Source organism: Cupressus sempervirens, chromosome 8, assembly GCF_028749045.1.
Source record: "Cupressus sempervirens isolate cs-2001-9-10 chromosome 8, ASM2874904v1, whole genome shotgun sequence".
Classification (NCBI taxonomy): Eukaryota; Viridiplantae; Streptophyta; class Pinopsida; order Cupressales; family Cupressaceae; genus Cupressus; species Cupressus sempervirens.
Window position 1 is genome coordinate 799,295,777 of NC_143125.1, and position 25,126 is coordinate 799,320,902.

Sequence of the window (25,126 nt, forward strand, 5' to 3'; positions counted from 1 at the left end):
GAACCTTGTCCACGTCCTCTACCTCTTCCTCTCTAATCTCTAAAGTTTTGATCATAGAAGCAAATGAAATCCTCATTACTCTAGTTTTGGATAGTACCCACATGTTCATTTTTCTTTTGGTTCTCATTTTGGCCTCCAAATGACCTACCACCACCCCTTTCTCCTTGACTATGCCCTCTTTTCCTTCCATCAAACTTTTTTTTTAGCTTCTCCTCAACTCACAAGGCAAACTAGTATGCTTCTTCAATGCTAGTCATTCTAACTAGACTTTACTCCTCTTGAATACCTGCTAAGGTAACAAGCAACCTTCTCCTTGTTTTCTTTTGCATGCCCCGCCCTAATAAGGACTCGGTAAAATTCCTCTATGTATTCCTGGATAGCTTTTCCCACTTACTTTAACCCTTGCATCTTCTTGAAAAAATCAAGCTCGTAATCAATAGGAATGAACTGCTTCTTTAGTTTGTCCACCATGCGATCCCATCTTGTGATTTTCTACTTTCGTCTTCTATTTCTTTCCAATTGAGTCTCTTCCCACCAGAATTTGGCATGGCCCTTAATTTTGGCCCTGCAAACTTAACCCTATTAGGGTCCTTGATATTTTCATGCTCAAAATATTCCTCCAGGTTATTAATCTAGTTGATCAACACATCCGAGTTTAGATTTCCTGAAAACATGCCAACGTCAATTTTAGGTCTTTTTCCAAGCTTGACGATGGCCCTAAAAAGCTTCTCCTTTGCTTGGTTTAGGACTTCTCTATCTCCTTCCCCTTCAAACCCAATATTTCCTTCTTCTTTATTTTCTTCCTCACTTTCATCGCTTATGGCAACATTCATCCCTCTACGAATCTCCTCTTGCAATTCCTGGACTTGTCTCTCGAGGGCTCTAACCTCAGGAGTAACAACTCCAACCCTTCCACCATGCTCCCTTTGTGGAGGAGGCATCTTCTTGTATCAAAACTCACAATCACATAGTCCAAGTGAAAAATACCTCATAGTCGATGCTCTATCTACACACTTAGAAAAACCTTCTCTAATACCACTAATGAAGGTATGCTTTGATACCACTAACAAAGGTACTCTCTGATACCACTTGATGAGGACACAATGCAAGAAAAAGTGAAAAAAATAGGAAAAGGAAAATATTATTATCAGAAGTGATCTGCTATTACCTTCAGTACATTGAAAATAGACTCAAAAAAATGCCTTATGAGCTTACAATGTTGTCTGAATTTGGAAAAAATCCTCCACACAGTACCCTCTCCCAAATTCCACTAAAAAATCCCTTTACAATGCTAGAAATGTCCTTAAGTACCCAACTTAGCTTTAGGGTTAGGAATACATTCTAGAATATGCCATTTGACATTTTTCACCAAAATAGAAGGTTCTAGAAAACACATTAGAAGTCGGTGTAAAATTAGAAGAATTCAAAAATGGTAGTCCAACTTCCAGGAGGCATAACTTTTGATCTGGGACTCTGATTGAAAAACCTTTTACATTTTCGAAAATCTCTTTGAGTGTTCTATAGCACAATGGAGGAGATTTTCTCATCCCCCAAATTTTGGGTCCGTACGAGGTCATTTAGTGCCTCAAATTTGACTTTGAAGTGTTCTTAGGAGCTCTCCAAGCAACTTAAAACTACAATAACATTCAAACCGTAAAGCCTTTTGACTTGATTCTTTTGCTTGAGTGCTTTAAATTAAAATTATAATCATCCCTCCAACTAAAACCCTCCAACTCATCATAGTCATGGATCAATTACAAAATAACCTTTTTCTACATTGGCACATATCCCAAGGTGCTGAAAAACTCTAACCCAGAAAACCAATAGTGGAACTATGAGAGTTGGAATCTTTATTTGACCCAAATGGGTATCCAAAAATGAAAGAAAATTAAATAGAGACTAACACTAAGCATATTTTTGGGTGATACATGATTTCCCTTATACCACTGGATGCTCCTACATTAAAATAGGTGTTGTAGATTCTGATGTAGCACTGTGGCACTATAGACTTAGGCAGATGAGTGAGGAAGGTGTGAAATTATTTCATTAAAAGAAAGTTTTACCAAGTTTGAAATGTGTCAATATGGATTTTTGTGAAATATGTGTATATGGAAAATAAAAGAAAGTGAGTTTTGTGAAGAGTGGGAAGGAAAAGAAAAATGAGAAATTATAGCTTGTGCATACAGATGTATGGGGACTAGCTCAGGTATCTTTCCTTGGAGGCTGTTATTATTATGTTACATTTATTGAAGATTCAATTAGAAAGGTATGAGTTTATTTCGTTAGATAAAAATCTAATGTATTTCAAACTTTTAAGAAATGTAAATGCTTGGTTGAAAATGAGACTGGTAGGAAATTAAAATGTCTCAAATATGATAATGGTGGTGAGTATTGCAGTGATGAATTTGAAGATTATTGGTCAACTAATGGTATTCATAGATGGAAAATATTTCCAAGGACTCCATAGGAAAATGGAGTGGTTGAATGTATGAACGTGACAATAATGGAGCATGCAAGGAGAATGACGTTGTATGCTGGGTTTACCTTAAACATGTAGGTAAAGGCTATCAATACTATTGTATATTTTATTAATAGAGGTCCATCTAATCCTTTGGGTTGTGGCATTCTAGAGGAATCATAGACAAGTAAGAAGGTGAGTTATTCTTTTCTAAAAACCTTCGGTTGTGAAGCATTTGCACATATAGATTTTGAAAATCAAACTCAATTGGAAGCTAAGTCAAAGAAATGTATATTTTTTGGATGTGGCATTGATAAATTTGGTTATAGGCTTTGGGATTTTAAAAATTATAAAATTTTAAGAAGTAGGGATGTCATATTAAATGAGAAAGTGTTGTACAAAGATCTATTGCAAAAACATGAGAAGAAATCAAATGATTATATAGTGTTGGATGATACTTGAAAAGATGACATTCCAAAAACTCTTCATGATCTGTAACAACCGCAATAATAAATACCACACACTACAATGAATGTTCGACAATCAAAAAGGCTAAGTAGAACTCCATAAAGATTTTCTCCCTCTTTATACTCCATTTTATTGACTGATGCTAGTGAACCTAAATGTTATGAAGTTGTATAGGTAAATACTATGATCCAGTGAGATTCTACAATGGCAAATGAAATAGACTCCTTTTTGAAAAATAAGACTTGGGATTTATGTAAGTTGCCTTCAAGTAAAAGGGCTTTGCAGAATGAATGGGTTTACAGGTTGAAAGAAGAGGATGGAGGTAAGAAAAGATTTAAAGCTAGGTTAGTTGTAAAAGGATTTGCACAAAAAAAGGGCATTGATTTTGATGAGATATTTTACCTTGTTGTTAAAATGACTACTATCTATACTATTTTAAGTATTATGGCTACTAAAGATTTTCCTTTAGAGAATCTTGATGTTAAACCAACATTTCTTCATGATGATTTGGATGAAGAGATATATATGGCACAACTAGATGGATTTGAAGTCAAAAGTAAGGAGAACTTAGTGTGCAGATTGCAAAAAAAATTATGTGGCTTGAAGCAAGCACCTTGGCAATGGTATCTAAAATTTGATAGTTTTATGCATAAACAAGGATACAATAGACGTCATTCAAATAATTGTTGTTTATTTTAAGAGGTTGGATGATGAAAACTACACTATTTTATGTTTATATGTTGATGATATGCTTGTAGATGAGTCTAACATGGATCACATTAAGGGGTTAAAAGAACAATTAGCACATTCTTTTGTAATGAAGGATTTAGAGGCAGCAAAAGCAATCCTTGCTATGAAAATTTATAGAGATAGAAAGAATAGAAACTTGACATTATCTCATCCTAATCATATTGAGGTGCTACAATGTTTCTCTATGGAGAATTCTAAAGCTGCCAACACACCTTTACTTGGTCATTTGAAGTTGACAAAGGAGATGTGTCTAAAGACACAAGAAGAGGATGATAAGATTGTTGAACAAAGATTGATACAAGTATGAGAATGTGTTTCAATCATTATTTTGTCACTAATGTCAAACTTGCTACCTACTAGTAAGATAACTGCTTAGTTGATTTGAATACTATCATTTGTATGGAAATGAAGAGGATTTGGTAAAATATGATAATAAGAGCACCTAGAGGGAAGGTTGAGTTATGGTATGAAAAAGGAGTACAAAGACTAGTTGAGACAATAATGATATAGTGTATTGATTATCTCCTTAAGGCTGCCAAGGATTGATATACTAATTAAGTCTAGAAGGAGAAGTAAGAAAATTTTTACCTACTAAGATTGACTGAGTACACAATAGTGTTGAGCTATCATTATGAATGATGCTAAATGATAGAAATTCTTTCAAACTCCTCTCTTGAAAAGTTAATCTTGTGAATCAACTCCAAGGTTTCGAGTGATCTTGTGACCTATTGGAATCTGCTTAGTTGAAGATAAATATTTTTATTCACAAGGAGGCCTTTGCTGGTTCAAATGATTTTGGATAAGATGTAGAATCTGTTCGTTGCTTCAAAATCAACACACAAAAGAATTATATTTTTGTATTTCCTATTTTTTAATGAATGCAATCTAACAATGCAACTAATATGAATTACTATTTTAATAAGGGGTTAGTAAAGAAAATAATAAGAACTTTAAAGAAAATAATGTGAAAATAAAATCCTAACAGACATAAGCTATGGAAAACAACATGTTTGCGAGTTAAGCTTTGAAGAAATTGGTGGGTAACTAATAAAAATAGGAGCAACACTTCCTTAACTCCACTAATACAATCATCAATGGAAATTCAATAACCATAAGATGTTTTGATTTTCATCAAATCATAAGGCCACATAAAGTGCACTCATGCAAGATAAAAAGTTATGTAGGAACAATTTCTTGATTTCTTCTCAAGCTAGATACATCAACAGAATTCGTAAAACCATAGCAAACACTAGAATTAAAAAGATCAAACAACCAGAAATAACACAATAAAATTTTGGCTCAATCACATTCCATGAACATACATTCACAAAAATATGACACACTTAGGCAAGAATCACTACACTCCAAATGCGAGCAGCAAAAGCATAATATTATTGCAAAACAACATCGACCATGATTACACATTACAATCCTGTATTTATAAGAAATCATCTCCTCAATTTGTGTTGATAGTGAGAGATATCTTCATGCAATCATATGCTTCTAATTTTAATAAAACAAACTAATTATATACAAACTGACTATCTAACTGGTGCTTAGTAAGACTCCATCCATTTTTTTATATTATTAATTGGATGCATGAGCCTTTACATGTCATAAAATAAAGAAATTATGAGAGAAGAAGAAGAAGAAAGCCTTTAGTCAATGTGGAAACATTTGGAAGTGTCAAAAATAGAAGCTAATCCTTCATTGGGCATCTGTCAAAGTTAAACTGCTGTCAGAATACATTTTTGATGCAAGAAAAGCTCTAATTTTGGAACTAGCAGTTAACTGTTAATGCATCTTTGGAAAAGTGCACCTTGAAAGAAGCACATCAAAACACCTCTAAAATTCTTCAAAAATTCTTCCAACACTTTGTAGCCAAAAAGCACATCACTGCACCAGCACACCAGTGCACTAGCACAATAGTGCTCCAGCGCACCTCAAAGGTCCAAAATTGCAAAATTTCATTGTGTCAAAAAATGAAATTTTGACTTCTAGGTTTTGTCCCCTTTCATACTAGAGCTATGTATGGGTGCTTGCCCTTGAATTTCTCAATGATCTTAGTGACCTTGGCTACATCCAATAAATCTAAAGCATTATACTTATCCTAGACCTTTTGTCTATAGTTTTCTACCTCTATATAGGTTTCAGCAAAATCCCTGAGTTTAGTATCAAACTCTAATAAGGCTTCTTCTATCATGAAGGCCTGCTAGATGTCCTCATCAGTAATAAATTATTCAAAATTCTTCCTTTCTAGGGTTTTCTCCCTTTGTGATGGCTCTCTCTCTGCAGTCTCTATTTTAGTGGAGTCCACAGTTCTTACCTCTATGTCTTGGGAGGCTTGCTGAGGATATTCAACCATTTGTCCTTCTCCAAACACTTCATCGATTGATACTTGCTATGGCTCTTCCTCTTGTTCTTTTGAACTTGTTCTTCCTTTGTACTTGGTGGGAGAGGAGTAGGAGAGCATTTATCTACAACAACTGTGACTTGCAATGGGGATGAAGGAGTTATATCAAGACCTTCTGACTCTGGTGGCGTTTGAGTCTAATCTTCTTGTTGGGATTGATTAGTTTGTGTATCCTAGATCTTATCCCAAACTAATTCAATTCCTATGAGCATGAAATCAAAATCTAACATCTTAAATTATATATCAGTGCCCTCTACATTCTGCTCATTAATCCATTGTTGCATTTCATCTTTTGATGTGGTCATCTATAGAGGTTCTTTTGGGATTGGTGGTGGTGTAGTAGTAGAACTTCTTCTCCTTTCCTATTCTATGGTTCTTGCTAGCTAGGTACTCATACTCAAAGGTACATTTTCCTATTCATCATCCTCCTCTTCCTCTTCTTCTTTAGGAATAGGTTCTAGAATGGATGGGAAAGGAACCACTTTCTTGATCACCCTTTGCCTCTTCTTGACTGGAGTCTTGTTCTTTCTTCCCTTTTTAGGCACAGAAGGGGATGCTTATTCTATTTGCTGAGGTCAAGAGACCTCTTGAATATTAACTTCTATCTCCCTTTGGCTGGGTGCAACATTTGGTGGCAGTTGAGGGTCAACCTAGAATTGTGACGCCCCCATATCCTCTGGCCCTTTTATTTTAATTTCTTCTTGTTGTGTAGGTGCTAGGATTTCACCTTCTTTATGTTCAACTCTTAGAGGGGAACTTCTTTTCCTCTTCCCTTGGCCTCCACCATTCTAAGATCAATAATAACCCACCAGCCTATCGAGTTGATGCATGATTTTGGGTCTTACTAGTGATTGAGCTGCACAGGTAGGGATGGTGATTTTCTTCCCTCTACCTTTGGCTAGGCAGGCTTGTGCGTGGAAGACCACAGTTTTAGGAATTAGATCAAGCTTAAATGGTTCTTGATCTAATCCTATGTCATTTTAATGATGTGCCTCACCCTATGGTTGATATTTGAATTCTGCTCCCTATCAACCTCAGCACTCATAATAGGCCTATCACCTATCTTATCCCTATTGAATAGAGGATCTAACAAGTTCTTAGAATCTTGTTGCCATATCTCCAGGGGAATTTTTATCTTGAGGGCCTTCTCTACCAAGTACAAAGTCATCCTAAAATAATCACTTATTCAGACATCGTAGTCATTTGTAGTGTTCATCCAGTGATCCTCAATGACTTCATGTTGAAATGTTTTTCCCACCAAAGTTTGCACTCTCTTGATGTTATCAAAACATTGCCATGGAGAATTGTACTCTTCCAGGGGATACTAATCCCATTCACACTCAAAAGAGGAGATATCTTGCCTCTGATCTACCTGAAAAGGTCCTATAACTAATGGCTAGGTCCAACATTTTTTTATCTTGGTTTCTCACTTTGTCACAGGCAGACACGATTTGTCAAGAGATCTCCAAGAGAATAAGTCTATTACAAGGATACCTTGGGAGCTTCTTTGGGTTAGTAATGGTGCAAGCTACCCTTAGATATTTGAATGTTCTAAATTGAATATAGTATACTCTAAGTATTGATATTTGTGCCATTGCATCATTTGGTAACCTCTACATAATCCCCTTCTATGAATTAGATTATGGAAAATATGAATGCATAATCACAATTATGTACTCTTTTTTCTTCTTAAGAGCTTCTTCTTCATCAACTGAGGGTATACAATGTATGACCATGCATTAAGATCTTGTATGCTACCTCTTTTGTACAATTGTAGATAATTTATCACCCTTGCGGCTAACAAGTATACCAAATATGAGGTCATACAAAATTTCCTTTTGTTCTTAGCTGTGACCAACTATTCACATAAGTTCTCACTCAGAGTGGAAGTCCAATCTAGCAGCATCATTGCTTTCCTTATTGTTTCAATGAAATGTACCATGAAGCTATTCAGATGTCCCATTGCTGGTAAACCCATAACTCGACTCAAATGTATGATAGAGTATCTGAGTCTTCAATCATATATCCCCTAGTCATGTCTACTTTACCCATCTTCTTCCCCAAGGGAGTCTTTTCTATGAGGTATGTGGATTGAATGATCTCTAAGGCCTCCTCAATATGTTCCCAGTACCACCTTTCTGCTTGTTCATAGGTAAGCTTGATGAACTGATCTGCCTCTCAATATTCTTTGGGCACAAATCAAGGACAATTTCTCTAGTTATACTCTTCACCACCCTTTCCTCAGGGACCAAGTGTTTTGCAAGTGTCATAACAAGCTCCAAAGATTGCACCGGTACTCAGTGTGACGTTGCATTGACAAGCTCTGATTTGATTAGTGTAGAAACCATTTATGACCTCTTGATAGGTTGTTGCAAATTTTAAGGAATTATCCCGAATTAATATGCCCCAATTATGTATCTTTGATCTCCAAGTAGTCATCCTAAAACCTTAATTTTGTTGGAACACCTTGGAACTTGAAGACCATAGGTTTCAACACCACTTTCTCACCCAAGGAAGCTAATCAGGATGCTATTGTATCTGCACAAATGGACATCCATTAGTGCAAGGTTGGAGAAAAATGAATTAATTGAATCCTAATACTAATACGAAGAAAACCCAAAAAAAGTAGACATTCTAAAAACACTAAAAAACTTGTTTCAACACTTAAAAACAAAAATACGTGCACCAGGTGCACCTCGAAGGTGTGCTTGCTATGCAATATACTCTTGATTTATGGAGTTTATTTTAAAATTTTATGTGCACACTAGCACACCAAGTTAGGTGTGCTAGTGCGCACCTAAAATTTTAAAACATTTTGCACTTTGTGTTTTTTTTTTGTTCTTTCATTTTATGCTTTTTGATTATTTTAACAATTTGGGTGCACACTAGCACATCCAGATAGGTGTGCTCCTGTGCACCCAAATTGAGTATAAGTTCTTTTATTTAAAAAAAACCCAATACACACCCAGTTGGGCATGCTAATGCACACCCAATTTGGGTTGGCCCTTTGTGATAGAAGTTTTAAGTGTCTTGGGGGGGTGTGGAGTAGTGCACTCAGCTAGGTGCACTGTTGTACACCCCCTTTTTGAAGGATTTGTGTGTGTTTATGTTTTGCAAGGTTTTGTAGAGTGGAGGAGGAGGCAGACCTCATGAGAAGTGCAAGTGCGGATGAAGACTGGTGCAGGTGAGGAGATGGAGCGAACTTGTCCAGAAACACAGCTATAGTTGATGAACAATGCGAAGGAAAGTGAGAGTTTGAAAATGAAAAGAGTAGTAAGGAGATAGAGGGGAGAGAGGGTTATATAGACCCTCCTCCTCAAAACTTGCAAAGCTTTGGAGCTATGAAGTTGAGGGAGGCACACATAAAAAATATTCTTCCTCCCTTTTGGTGCATCAACGCACCTAGATAAGTGCATTGGTGCACCTTTTTTCTTTGTAAAAGGGCCTTCTTGTGAACAAAATCTAACTTTCAAACAAATGAGCTAGCTAGGATAGACTCAAACACAAACTTAGGGCACTAGGATAGACTCCAAAATGGCTCAGAGTCTGGACTAGGACTCTGAGAAGTCAAAAAAATAAAGTAGGGGGTCCCCATTTTTGCTAGGAAATGGGGCATGCATTGTAGGACCACAACAAATAACCTTGAAAAAAGGAAGAAATGACAAAGGGCATTTCTTCATCAGTAAACATTCCTTCAACATGTGTCAAACACCTACTAAATCTTGAACATTCTAAGTATATTTTGAGTTACTTTGTAGTCAAAATCCTAGAATTCTCAAGCTCTAAGTTCAGTGTGTGCTCTATGTATTCATTTCCTTCAACATCTTAGGGTGTAGTCTATCAAAACCTTCCAACAACATGGAAATAATCTACCACCCCATTTGGTCCATCTATCAGGAATCTCCATGAAAGTTGTTTATCAATCCATTGCTTGACCAAATGAGAGAATCAATTCGAGGGCTCTTAACGGGGTGTCACTTTATTTGAATTTCTTGGCAATCCTTTGAATAATTTCTCTATGTAGTTCATAATGTTGCCTTTTGATTCTTGGATGAAGCAATATTTTGGTACTATATAGTTCATTTTGAATGTGTATCTATTTATTAGATTACCCTTTTAGATCTCTTAGAATCCTTCAATCTTAACACCATTCTTTCCTTTTATTTTTCTTTTGTATCCCAACCATGCTTAGACTATGTGGCTAAGACATCAGTGTCATTTTTTGGATTCAATCTTTTGTGAACTTCCTTTGCATTCCTCTTTTAGAACTTTTGAAAAGTCTCACACCAAACAATGCTCTTAGCAATTCCTTCTAGAAGACCCTTCCATTTGAACTAATTAGGGTTTGGACTATCCCTTACTGTCTTCAACCTTTATTCAACAACACCTAAAACAACTGATCTTTAAATTTGCAAAGTGTTAAGAACTTATTGATCTACAATCTTGAGTTCAAGACTGAAAGACCCTATTATTGCAAGTAACATCCGTTCCTCAGTTGGTATAAGACACACAATCATCAAAATGTTTTGACAAAGAAATAACTCTTCCTAAAATCAGAACCAAAAGAGTAGTTAGTAAGATATGTCAAGATAAAATCTTGAGTGCACCTACCCCCTAGATTGACACAACTTTGAAAGAAAACATGTGATTGAAAGAAAAACCACAATTGGAAAGAAAACACACTTGCATAAAATAAACACACTTGCAGAAATGAAATCTAACTAATTTTTTTTGGTTCTTCTAGGCTTCAAAATAATTTTTTAGAAATTTCCCATTGATTGGCAATGGAATTGATCCCCCCTATAAGGAACTGAGCCTAAAAGTATTTTCTTCGAGAATCTCTCCAATCTGATAAGGACCAATGAACAAGCGTTGAAACTTAGTGTGACTGCCCAACTTTTCCTTCGCCTTATCCCAAAGTAGAACAAGGTCAAAAATTCTAAAGGATTTTATCATGTCCCTCTTATTGAACCACATCTTTATGAAAACTTGATGTTTACCCATGTGCTCCAATGCAGTTGTCTGTTTCTCATCCATCTCTAAAATATTCATCAATTTGATTTGTACTTTATTAGCATCTTCAGTGTACCCACTCATGAATTTCAATACAGGAATCTTAAGGTTGAGTGGGAATACTAGCTCTTGTCCATAAACAAGCAAATATGGAGATGTCCCCAAAGTGTTCTTGACCCTCACTCGATCTGTCCATAAAGCATATTTGAGTTGCGTATACCAATCCTTAGGATTCTCCTTCAATAAATATCTTATTACCATGACCAAGTTCTTGTTCCTGCTAGCCCATTTTGTTGTGGGTAATAATTTGAAGAGAACTTGATTATGACTTGATTTTCAAATTCCCATTGAGTTGAGAATACTGATGTAAAAGATGATCTATTATCATACATTAAGGAGAACAACATCCCAAACCTAGTAACAATGTGTACTTCCAAGAAGTCTATTACCACTTTAGCCGTGTAGTTTCTAAATGTGTCTACTTCTGTCCATCATGTACAACAATCTATGGCTATGAGAATAAATGTGTGTCTAGTTGATGATGGTGGATTGACGAGATCAATGAAATCCATCCCCCACTTTGTGAAGGGGCGTAGCTCATACATTGGTTGTAATGAAATCATCGGGTGTCTTTCTCTATTAGCACTAGTTTGGCAGATATGATGAGAATGTATGTGCTCAAAAGTATCTTTGAATATTGTAGGCCAAAAATAACTTGATCTTAAAATCATATGAGTAGTTGCTTCTATTGAACCATGCCCTATACTGTACTTATCATGAAACTATTCTAGAACTTCCTTTGCTTCCTCACATCCTAATTTATTTAGGTAGGTTCCTTCATAGTTCCTTTTGTATGGCTTTCTATCATGTAGCATATAGGACTCTCACTTTATTTTAAGTCCCCTACACTTAGAACTATTCATCCAATTGGGGCATTGATTTTACAAAAGGTAGTAAACAATATCATGGTACCAAACATCTGTCACTACACCTTGATCAATTTCAACTTGAGATACTATCATTTTCTTCTAGTCATTCTCATCTATTTCACTGTCAAACTTGAATTTCTTTTCATCCCCAACTTGGTTATCAACTATCATCTTTGATAGCCTTTGACCTTTGACTAATCTCATAGGTTGTATTCCTAGATCAAATTCTTGAAGTATCTCCATCCATTTCCCTCATCTTTCACTAAGTTCATTTTGCATCAATAATTTCTTTAGCATTGGATCAAGAACAATCACGTAGACCTTACTTATTAGAATATAATGAAAAAACTTCTTTACTACCTTGATCAAACCACAAGGTTGTTTAATGAGGTTGGAATAATTTAACACTACATTCTTCAGAGGACAACTCATAAAAGCAATAGGTCTTTCATCTACCTTTTCCTTATTTTGTGTTAGGATGCCAGTGCATGAATGTTTTGAAGCAAAGGAATATATCTTAAAAGGTAGCTCATAGTCAGGACTTACTAGTACCGAGGTCATGGAAATGACCACTTTAATATCTTCAAATGATTTCTTAATCTTTGAAACCCATTCCATTTTAGCTCCCTTTTTGAGTAAATCATTAAGGGGATGAACTATCTCTGCAAATCCACTTATGAATTTTTGCATAAAATTGATCTTCTCGAAGAAAGACTTGAGTTCCTTCTGACTATGGGGAAGTGATAACTTCAAAATAGCCTCAACTCTATCAGGATCAATGGAGATCCTAGCTTTAGAAATGACATGACCTAGGAGCTTTCCCTTAGTAACCCTAAATGAACATTTCTTAGGATTGAGAGATATGCCATATTTATGACATCTATTGAATACCTATCTTAGATTGGAAATGTGAGTGCTTCAATCTTTGGAAAAGACCATCAAGTCATCCATGTAGATAACTATACATTTATTAATCAATCCTTTGAAAGCTTTGTCAATGGCTTGCTAAAATGTAGCCCCTGCATTAATTAGTCCAAAAGGCATTCTTCTGTAGGCAAATGTTCCCCATTTAGTTGTAAAGGCGATCTTTAGCCTATCTTCTTTATCAACCATTACCTGATTATATCCCAAATATCCATCTAAGAAAGACATCATCTTTGAACCATTTACAATCTACAACACCTCATCTAGTGAGGGTAAAGGATAGTTGTCCTTTTGAGATGCAAGATTTAAGTTACAAAAATCAACATAGAGGCGAATCTCCCTAGTCTTTTTCTACACAGGAACCAAATTAGCCACTCATGTAGAATGGTGAATGGGGAAGATGATCTTGGCATCTAGTATCTTCTTAACTTCTTTCATTATCAGTGGTTCAATGATAGGATTAATAGGCCTTTGTCTTTGCGAGAAAGGTTTGGCACCTGGTTTCAATTAGATATTGTGTATAATAATTTTTGATCATATGTCTTTAGCTCTTCATAGCTCCAAGCAATGACATCTTTATACTGTTTAAGTAATTTGAGCATGTCTTCTCTCTCTTGTGCATTGCATTCTTTCCCTATCCTTACCATCCTAGGATCTTCATCAGTACTCAAGTTGTATGAGTCACATTCTTCGATCCCCTTTTCTTGAGTCATTCTCCTATTAAGTGCTGACTCATCACAATTGAAAATGTATTCTAATTTTCCCATCCCCTTAGGAATAGTGTTCATTTTCAGATTTAAGATTCCATCTTCATCTTTGAGTTCATCATTCTCAGGTTTATCTTTCAGAATATCATCTATCTCTTGCCCTGAAAAGTGGCCACTGCACATGATAAATTTGAGTATATGTTGATCATCTTGAAAGACTTGAAAGTTTTAAATATTTTTTGGAATAGATGGAGCAACAACCAACTCTACTAAAAATTGTTGCAATTTCATTCTCTCAACTAGTTGTTTTGTACTAGCGGAGATATCGAGAGCATCTTCCACCATATTTTCCCTCCTTCAAATAGACTTTATGTTTAAAGCTTCAAAATCATCAATTAAATCCCATACTCTCTTCCTGTAAGCAAGCAACCCCTTATCATTGCAAGAGTATATTGATTTTATTATCGTATAACTAACTGAGAATCTCCCTCAATTATAAGAGTTGAAATTCCTTTCTCTAGTGCAAAGAGAAGTTCTTAGATCAATGCTTCATATTCTATAACATTATTAATACATCTAAATTGTAATCAATATGCCACATAGAAAGACTTACCTTTTGGGTTAACCAACTCAATACTTGTGCTGGCTCCTAATTTGTATTTGGAACCATCAAAGCGGAGTGTCTAGATCAGACTTTCTTTAGGTTTCCTAACATTGTGTTTGTTTGTCTTTAGTTCCTCTTTCACTTGAGCTTGATATGAATATTTCTTGGGGACCCATTGCAACTTCTTGTGGGGTGGAATTGATGATTCTCCTTTGTAACTTCTTGATAGAGGGATTGTATGTTTTTCCTATTTGTTTTGAATTTCCCCTATCAATTCTTTGATTTCATCAACTTTAGGTTCAATATGAATGACTACTGAAGTCCACCCTTGACCTTTTACATACACTTTGATGACTTCAGAGGAGGAGAAGACAAACCTCCACCATCTGAAGAGGTATCACTATATGATAAAGCTAAATCTTCGATTTCCCCTTCAACCTTTTCCATAGATTTAGATAAGTTTATAGGACTTTGATTTTCCACGGGTTTGTCTCTTAGAATTTTATTATCTTTGTCTCCCATCATGTGTGTTAATTTAAAAAATTTTCTTGACATGATGAGCATTCAAATTCAGAGTGACTAACTTTATGCAATTGGCAAAATCCTAGAAGAAGTAGGATACTACGGTCATCTTCCTCTCCTAAGAATTACAAATTAGCCATCATACTATCTATGAATTGTGTCATGATTTCATCCTTTGGGACTACTATCTTGGGTTCTATATCTTGATCCTCTGATATTTTGGTTGGAATTGTGTCAAATACCATCACTTTGTATGAGCCTAGATCTGATTGTAAGAATGCTACCTCATTCGAGGCATTACATTCTATAATCATCATTTTTAGTTTTGGTTCCACATCTATCTTGATTTTATTGTTCAATCCCTTCCATAGTAACCATAATTGAGTGAAATCCATGGAAAACCATCCCCTTAGGCATTTCATCCATTCTCCAGTTAGTAGTAATCTATAAGTTTCTAGAATATCAACCACATGTATATCAATGACATCTTGAATCTGGGGTCAATTATCAACTATATCCGAACATCTTTCAACACACTAATGACTTTTACCTCTGTTTTGTCCAACTATATCATTAGCTGATTGGAAGGTGAGGACTAACTCCTAACCTTTGTGCTATTGATGATGGAATTATGAAGATTCTTTCCATATATCCTAATGCTAAGAAAAAATGGGGGCATCTCCACCTTGTCTTTAAACATAGTGGGCAGAGCCTCTGCAACATTAACCTATTGAGATACTATCTTTTGAGGGGAAGTATTTGTATTATGGGGAGTCTTTGTATGATCTAGAGTCTTTATTAACACTTCTTGTTGTTGTGGACAATTTTTAAACATGTCAAACATGGACATGTTGGCCTTTGTTCATTTCAAATCTTCTACGACACTATATTTCTCAATAAACCAAGTGAGATTCTTTGATATTTTAGGTATGTTTCCTTGGTTCTGATTTTGTTGTCCTCCATACAGTGGTCTAACTGGCATCAAATTGTTACTCACACTCAAATCAAAAGGAGTTGGTTGTAGTGCTGGGGGAATCCCATATATCATTGGTTCTTTTCTACTTCTTAGATTGTATGTATTTCAATTGTCATTACGAAAAGCAAACATCTCTTCATGCTGAAAGTTAGGTTCCTGGCTAAATGGGAATGAGAATTCTTCATTAATTGGCTATTCTACCTATGTATTATATGCAGAATCATAAGATTCTAGTAGCATAGCATTAAATTGTATAGGAGGAGCATTGTCATTTACTTGTGAACTTTGAGCCATCTCTTGACTTCCATTATAGTATGAATCATCATTGTTAGATGCATTTTGACCATCATCATACTGATTAATATCTACATACTAAATGTTGTTGTTGTTATTGTCTACAGGAATGCTTCCATTATTCAGAAAAGTGTTCCATTTTCAATTTTGTCTTTGGAAGCCATTATTATGCTTAAGAGGATTGAAGTTGTTCCGTCCATTATTATTTCATGCATTGTTGTTCCCACTATTATTGTTGTTTCCATTGAAGTACCTATTATAATTTTGGCCATAATTATTGTTGTAGGGACCAATGTTGTTCCTTTGAAAATTGTTATTTTGTCCTTGTGACAACCTTAGATGCATCAACTCATTGTTCATCTATGACATAGTCCTTTTCATTTGACCAAATTCAAAAATAAAGCTATTATCTACTTCTACTAGGGCTTTTGCCTTTTGCTCAAGGAAAGCAACTTTTGGGGGTTTATACCCTGGGTATGTTAGAGTGGGGTTTTGTGGAGTGGGTACCTACCATAATGGACTAGATTGATAGGTATAAACTAGCTAGGCATTGTGGGTTCTTCGATAGGGTATGTTGGCATTGCTGTGATAGCTTGAGTTGGAAGCATCAATCCTCCCCCATTAAGATTGGCTTTCTTAGTGAATGTTATTGCTTCTATGAAGACCTTTTCCAATGTATCAATATTTGCTGTAGGAAGTCTTCTTAGGAAGATAGTAGTAAGAGGGTCCATAACATTTAGATAAATCTAAATAGTTGCTTCAACTGGTATAGTATATGGTATTTCCAATTTACAATATGCCATGTAAAAGTGATGATTGAAGAGTGAAACCATCTCAATTGGGTCCTTTTTGATTGATATGAATTGTTGATGTATCACTGTTGGGTTGACAAAAGTTTTGAATTATTCTAGGAACAATCTTTCAAAAGTATCCCAGTCTCCAATACATCCAGGTGGAAAATTAATGTACTAATTAAAGGAAATTTCCCCCAAAGAGTAGGGGAATATATGAAGAGCCACATCGTTATTGGCAATTTTTTTTTGATTGCAAATTTCTTTGAATACTTTGATGCAATATTTAATAGTTTGTATTTCTCACTAAATGAACCTTGGGCAAAACTTCTTAGGATTCTTGAGAAGGTCATGGAGTGTACATCTCAAGTTGATTGGTGAGTCTACAATGTTTGCAAAAAAGGCCATTGGAGGATTTGGTGGGCCTAAGGGTGGTTGTTGTGGAGGTGGAACAGTTGGAATATTTGGTGGTCCACTAGGTGGTTGAAGTGGAGGAGGAGTTGAAGAATATGATGAAATGTTGAATGGAAGTGGTTGAATTCGAGGTATTCCTTTGTCATTGCAAGGCTTGCAGAAATCAGTGAGCTCAAGGAACTTGTGTGCACTTAGTGAAGATCTTAAAGCTCATTGAAATGGGGATTCTAGATCAAAATCTTCTAGTTTGCATCAACTTTGGAAAAAGTGCACCTCTGCAAAAGTACACTTTCTCAAAATGAGGTGCACCATAGAATTTAGTGCAATAGCGCACTGGCACACCAGCATAGCAACGAACCTAAATTTCTCAAAAACTCATAAAATTTTTGAACTTTGTAAGAAGTGCAAAATTTTGAAACTTTGGGAAATTTTTCTTCCACTCTAAAAATCAAGATGGCCCTCCTAATGCCACTTTTGTTGAGCTGTCGTTATGTACGATGCTAAATGATAGGAATTCTTCCGAACTCCTCTCTTGAAAAGTTAATCTTGTGAATCAACTCCAAGGTTCCAAGCAATCTTGTGACCTACAAGAATCTGCTCAGTTGAAGATAAATTTTTTTGTTCACGAGGAGGCCTTTTCTGGTTCAAATGATTTCGAATAAGATGTATAATCTATTCGCTGCTTCAAAATCAACACATAAAAGAACTATGTTTTTGTATTTTCTATTTTTTAATGAATGCAATCTAACAATACAACTAATATAAGTTCCTATTTTAACAAGGGGTTAGTAAAGAAAATAACAAGAAATTTAAAGAAAATAATGTAAAAGTAAAATCTTAATGGACATAAGCTATAGAAAAAAACACGTCTGTGAGTTAAGATTTCAAAGAAATTGGTGGGTAACCAATGAAAATAGGAGCAATACTTCCTTAATTCCACTGATGCAATCATCCATGTAAATCACATAACCATAAGATGTTTTTATTTTCATAAAATCACAAGGCTATGGAAAGTGCACTCATGCAAGATGAAAAGTTATGCAGGAACAATTTGGTGATTTCTTCTCAAGCTAGATATGTCATCAGAATTCGCAAAACCATAGCAAACACCATAATTAAAAGATCACACAACCAAAACAATACAATAAATGGCTCAATCACATTCCATGATCATACATTCAAAAAAAATGACAAAGTTAGGCAAGAATCATTGCACTCCAAATGCGAGCACCAAAAGCATAATATCATTGCAAAATAATGACGGCCTTGATTACATATTACAATCCCATATTTATAAGAAATCATCTGCTCAATTTGTGTTGACAGTAAGAAATATCTTCATGCAATAATATGCTTCTAATTTTAATAGAACAAACTAATTATATAAAAAATGACTATCTAACTAGTGCTTAGTAAGACTCCATCCATTTCTTATATTAGTAATTGGATGCATGAGCCTTTACATGTCATAAAACAAAGAAATTATGAGAGAAGAAGGAGAAGAAAGCCTTTAGTCAATGTGGAAGTGTCTAGAAGTGTCAAAAATAGAAGCTAATCCTTTATTGGGCATCAGTTGGAGTTAAACTGCTATCATAATGAGTTTCTGATGCATGGAAAGCTCTAATTTTGGAACTAGCAGTTAACTGTCAGCGCACCTCTAGAAAAGTACACCTCAAAAGAAGCATATCAGTGCACCTACACACCTCTAACTTCTTCAAAAATTCTTCCAACACTTTTTAGCCAAAAAACACACCAGCGCACTAGTGCACCAACGTAGCAATGCACCTCAAAGGTCTAAAATTGCAAAATTTTACTGAGTGTCAAATAATGAAATTTTGGCTTTTGAGTTTTGTCCCCTTTCATGATGTAGAGCACTTTGTATTTAACTTCAAGGAATATTAGTTCAACTCAAGGTATTCAAAATAGTCTAGTACACCCTCAAGGTGCCAAGAACATCTCAAAGATTTCAACAAAGAACCTTGACATTATACACCAATAAAGACAACATCTTCACATTCACACAATTAGATTTCTATGTCTAATTACATTATTTATAACTTTCATTCCTAAACTTTTCTTGCCAAAAAATTTGGATGAATTATTCCAAATTAGGAATAATAAAACATATTCAAAGATGATACCTATCCAATAAACCAATTACAAGTTATGGTCTTTGTATCAAGACCCATTTTCTCTATCATAAACCAGAAGTAAAAATAGTAACCCTATTTGGGGCATCAAATATATTTCACAAAAAAAATTCAAATAACACCAAACTAATTCCAAATTATCCATTTGTGAATCTAGTTTCCAAATCTATAAGCCATTTATTTTTACCATTCATAAATCATTGTATAAGATCAAATCTTTGTCTGCAACACCATTGAATGCATTTATAAATCAGTTTTCACTCAAATCTTCATAACTTTCACAAATCTAAATGAAAATGATTTAAACCAATTGGAAATAAAATATAGTTCACATATATTTCCAATGAGTATTTTTAGAGGCCCTAAGTCTCCAAAATGTATTCGTACCACATGCTGCAACATGACTATATTAAGAGAATCTCAAATCTACAAATATCCACTTTCACCAAGATTCCCATAACTTATTCATTTCTTCATAAATTTGAGCCAAAAAAAAAGAATTAGAAGGATGATTCATTTTTCTATCTATTCATTACTATATTACATAATTTTTAGGCTGTACATGGCCGTAAAAGGCCTAGAAACAATAATAAAACTAAAACACCAATCAAAACAACAACAATGGAATGCACCAAAAATGTATCAAAGTATTTCCTCTTCTTAAAATTGGTTTGGTTCAACTAAAAAATGGTATTTATATCTACATTATAGGTATAAAACTTCCTAAATACCCCAAGACCAACCATATACCTTTTTACATCATTTTTGTATTGTTAGCAACTTTCTCAATGTTGCATTTTACAACTTTTAATGCAAGTTTTACATTTTTGACAAAATGACTTCATACCCTTTACAAATGAACCCAAATACAATATAAATGAATCAAATGGATTTAAATATCTAAAATAAGAAATCTTAAATTTTTCATGTTCTTGTACTTTAGGTGCTCTTGGACCATACTCCCAACCTTGAAAAGTTTCCAAGTCTCTTGGAAACATGGAACCAATAACTTGCAAGAAAAAAATTAGACCAAAAATCTTGACACACACACATCAACTAGATCTCTACAAGGAGATCTACTAATCTGATGCAAATCATCTTACAAATCAACCAATTAGTGGGATACATGCTAATCCATTCAAAATCCATTAAATAACCTCCATAATTAGAGGCATCTTACAAGGTAAAACAAAGCATTTTCCAACACAAAAATATCAACCTTTCTCCATTCACATGTCCTAATTTCTATATTTGATTCCATTGTTCATAACTTTCAATATTCAATGTTTATTTCTAAACCCTTTGGAGGAATTTTTAAAAATTATGAATACTAAAAAATATCCAAATATGATCCAAAAATAATAAATTCATTGCAAGTTATTATATCTGCACTTAGACTCATTTTCTCTGTCATAAACCAGAAATAAAACTGGTAACCCTTCCTAGGGCATGAAATAACTTTCTCAAAATGAACCCAAATAGCCCAAAGATAATTCCAAATTATCTATTTTTGAGTCTAGTTTCCAAATCTATAAGCCATTAGTTTATCCAATACATAAATCATTGTACAAGCACAAATATTTTCCTAGAACACCGTTGAAGGCATTTAAAAACCAATTTTCACTCAAATATTCATAACTTTCACAAAACTTCATAAAAATATCTCAAAAAGAGAGGAAAAGAAAGGTAATTCACATATATTTCTAATGAATATATTTAGACTTCCTGAACCATTCATATGTGTTCATACCAAATGCTGCAACATGACTATTTGCAAGAGTTCTCAAATCTGAAAACAATAGCTTTCACCAAAATGATCATAAATTCCTCAAAAATAAATGAAATTACTCCAAACCAAAGAGAGAAGCAATATAACTCGTATAAATATCTAAATATATAGATTATGTAGGGTTTTTATGCCATAAATTTCCAGACAAGGTCTAGAACCAACACAAATCCAAAAAACCAATCAAAATAGCAATATGTGAAGACACGAAAATTCTCCAAATTGTTTCTTTCTTCTACTTATTCTCATTTATTTATTTCTAATGAACATTAAAAATATTTTATAGTACTTTTTATCATTGATAACTTTCCAACCAACTTGTTACATTCTTTAACTCTTTTTGCACTTTTTGCAAAGTTTTAAAGTTGGAACATTTAAGCAACTTTTACATTTTAGAAATTTTGACCTTAGAACTTTGTTCCAACCTTAAAAAAATGTCATGATGGAATAATAATCATCATTTATAATATTTTTACCCTTCCTTGGGTTTACAAACATATTTTGACCTCTTGACCAATTCGTGACCTTATTAGGACAACTAGGGCAAATTGACAACTTTTCCAATTCATAACAAATGGCTTCATAGCCTTTAATTATTGAATCAAATAAAAAATAAATGACTCAAATAGATTTAGATATCTCAAATAATTAATCTTAGATTTCTCATGTTCTTGTTCTTTATGTGTTCCTGCACTATACTCCCAACCTTGAAAAGTTTCCAAGTCTCTTGGAAACATGGAACCAATAACCTACAAAAATAAAATCAAACCAAAAATCTTCACGTTTACCTTCTTTTGTGTTTGCCTCTTCATGCCTTTAAAACCATCATCTTTTCCTCTACATCATCACTAGATCGATGCCTCCTCTACTTTCTTATCTCTTTTGCTAATGACTCACATCAATGGAGTTATGTTGGTTGCCTCCATGGTGCTTCCCATTCCTCAGTCCACTCCTCCACACTACATCACAACCTTTGTCCCTCACCCAGGAGTCCATCATTCCTCTCTCCCCAGTCTATTGGTGACACACAAGACCATCTCCTATGGCTTTGGTAGACCTTATGTCCACCCCCTACAGATGAGCGAACCTGCACCAATCTATAACCACAAACTTCATACCAAGAGTCCAAAACAACCACAATAATACCTGGTGTAGATCATCTTCCATCTACATGCTCAGAATTTTTTGAGCTCTAATACCAATCTAAAGATAGAAAGATTAGAAAAAGAAGAAAATGGTCGTACAAAGAAGTTGGAGGCACTTCTTAAAATCCTAGAGTAGTGAATTGAAAGTGGTGAGAGAGATGAAGAATTTAAATTTTTAGAGGTTCATGAAGTTGAGAAGATGTGGAAAAAGAGAATGAACTTAAGGAAGAGCAAAAGGAAACAAGGATAGAAGAAACAAAAGAGGACGAGTTGTTTGAATCTAATATGAAAGTTGAACCAATTGAAGACTCCATGAAGATGGACATTGCTGAAAATGATTGTGTTGTAGCACTTTCCGATATAAAGGATAATAATGAAAAAATATTAGAGAGTGATCAGATTTATGATGAGAATGATGGTAAAAGGGAAGAGTTGTCAAGAAGATTGGAGAAGAAAGATGCAAATTTTGTGATTGATTTTGATACTAATCAATTAATTTTTGTGCATGAATTTTTTGTTATACTCATTTCAATGTAGGTGATGAAGAAGTCAGAATGGAGAGGACATAAATTTATTTTTAATAGGTTCATATTCTCAATAAAAAGGATAGAAAGACCAAAAGTGAAGATGAGAAGATCTTTGACATCCCATTTCCAAGAGGACTTGGAAAAATGTCAAAGTTGGGGAGTATGGTGCAGGAGCACCTATTCATTAGATGTTTCATAGATAAAATTATATTTTAAATTGTCTTTAATATGGTTTTAATGTTATGTAAGGAACTAAATACCATTTGGAGTTCATTCAAATTATTTTACAAGGCTATAAAAGCCATTAAAATCATAGTGATCTATGTAGTCTTGAAAAAAGTTTAAGTATGGTAAAACCACTAAAATATATCAAAATAGAGTGGAGATAGTTTAATTGGAGTCTTAAATTCATATTTATCATATTTCAAGGGTTTATGAAAAGTTTTAAGTCATTTGGATAATTATTGTAAAAGTTGTTCAAAAGTTGCCAAAATTGTAATGACAACTTTTACAACTTGGTGACAACTTTTTACAAGTTGGTTTAAAGATGTTAATGGGTAGTGGTTAGTGAGTTTAATGTGATTTCAAATTATATATATTTGGTCTCCAAAATATGAAATTTTAATTTGGAGAAGTTGGAGGAAGGATTTGGAATGAAAGAAAACTTATTTTAATGTTGTATATTTAGTTTTCTAGTTTTTTTTTTCTGCAATTTCTATGATGTTTTAGTTGAATCGAACTCATTTTTAATGATATAGATATGAAACTTACATTTTTGGAAAGGTATATGAGTTATATTTTATTTGGTTTTTTTTTGGATGATTTTCAAAATTTTTGGAAGAAGTTATAGCCATTTTAGTGAAGATTGGTCAGATTCTGTCATAGTATGAACAACATTGAGGAAATTGCAATAACTTTGATTTCCTTGCTTGGATTTGGCTATAACTTAGAGAAAATTTTGAAAAATCACTATTATTGAATCTCACAAAAAGGATTGATTTCATTCTTTCATTTATGGAGGTTATTAATGATTGATTGAGGGTTTTAAATTCTGCCCTAGTTGACAAATTGTTCTTAAAAGATGTAACATTCTTGCATTCATTTCAATGGTTGGAAAAGATTATAAATGTGAATCCATTCATATAATTTCAAATTTTTGTGGAAGGCCCATATAGAACACTTTTTTTGTGCTCTTTGCATCATTTCATGCCAAAGCTATGTTTGGGTGCTTGCCCTTGAATTTCTCAATAATCTCAATGACCTTGGTTACATCCAGTAAATCTAAAGCATTATACTTATCCCTGACCTTCTATCTATAGTTTGCTACCTCTAATTGGGTTTCAGAAAATTCCTAAGTTTAGTATGCAACTCTAATAAGGCTTCTCCTATCTTGAAAGCCTACCAAATGTCCTCCTCAGTAGTAAATTATTTAAAAGTCTTCCTAAATTTCTGCACTACTACCTCTACTGGTATCAATTTCTCTCATGCATCATCTTCAAAAATGTCTAGACATGCATCACTATAATGTTTCTCTACTTCCAAAATTTGTTCTTGGGCTTGGTCCTTGAGCTGATGGATCTTCGCATCTACTGATTCCATTAATTTATTACCATTCACTATCATCTCTATCCAATCATCTATTAAATCTATCTCTTATGCATTATATACATTCATAAGAATTCTATACCTTTGGCCTTTATCACCTATAACACCTATAAATATTTTTTCTAGGTATGTACCTCATCCATAAGAGTAAAATCTTGTTTCACAATTGCTACCATTTTATCCACATTTTCTTGCATAACATGAAGTAGCTTTAGATTTCCTTGGATGATTAGAATGCCCTTCTCCTCAAAACTTTCCCACCACTGTTGACAGGCATTCAAAAAAGGATCCAAATGTACCCCTCCCCTATCTTTTCTTTCAAGTGCTACACTTAAAATATCTTCAATGTACTTAGGATCCAAGGGACCAACAACTTTGGCTAAATATCACTTTGGGATTTCATTTTGCCTTTGAAGTGTTATTAGTTCTACTCCTTCCTATTCCAAACTTCTAAGTACCTCCTTCATCCCCATTGTAACCATCAACTTAGCAATGTCTAATGTAGGTTTCCCAAGAATAACTTCTCTATTTTGATAATCTTTTGGATCCAAGTCTTCTATTTCTAAATCATAAGGAGGGATAGCCACTTGTGCAAACAAATCTTGACTCTAATCACTGTTAATGAATGTTAATGCTCTTGCCTCTTTTGA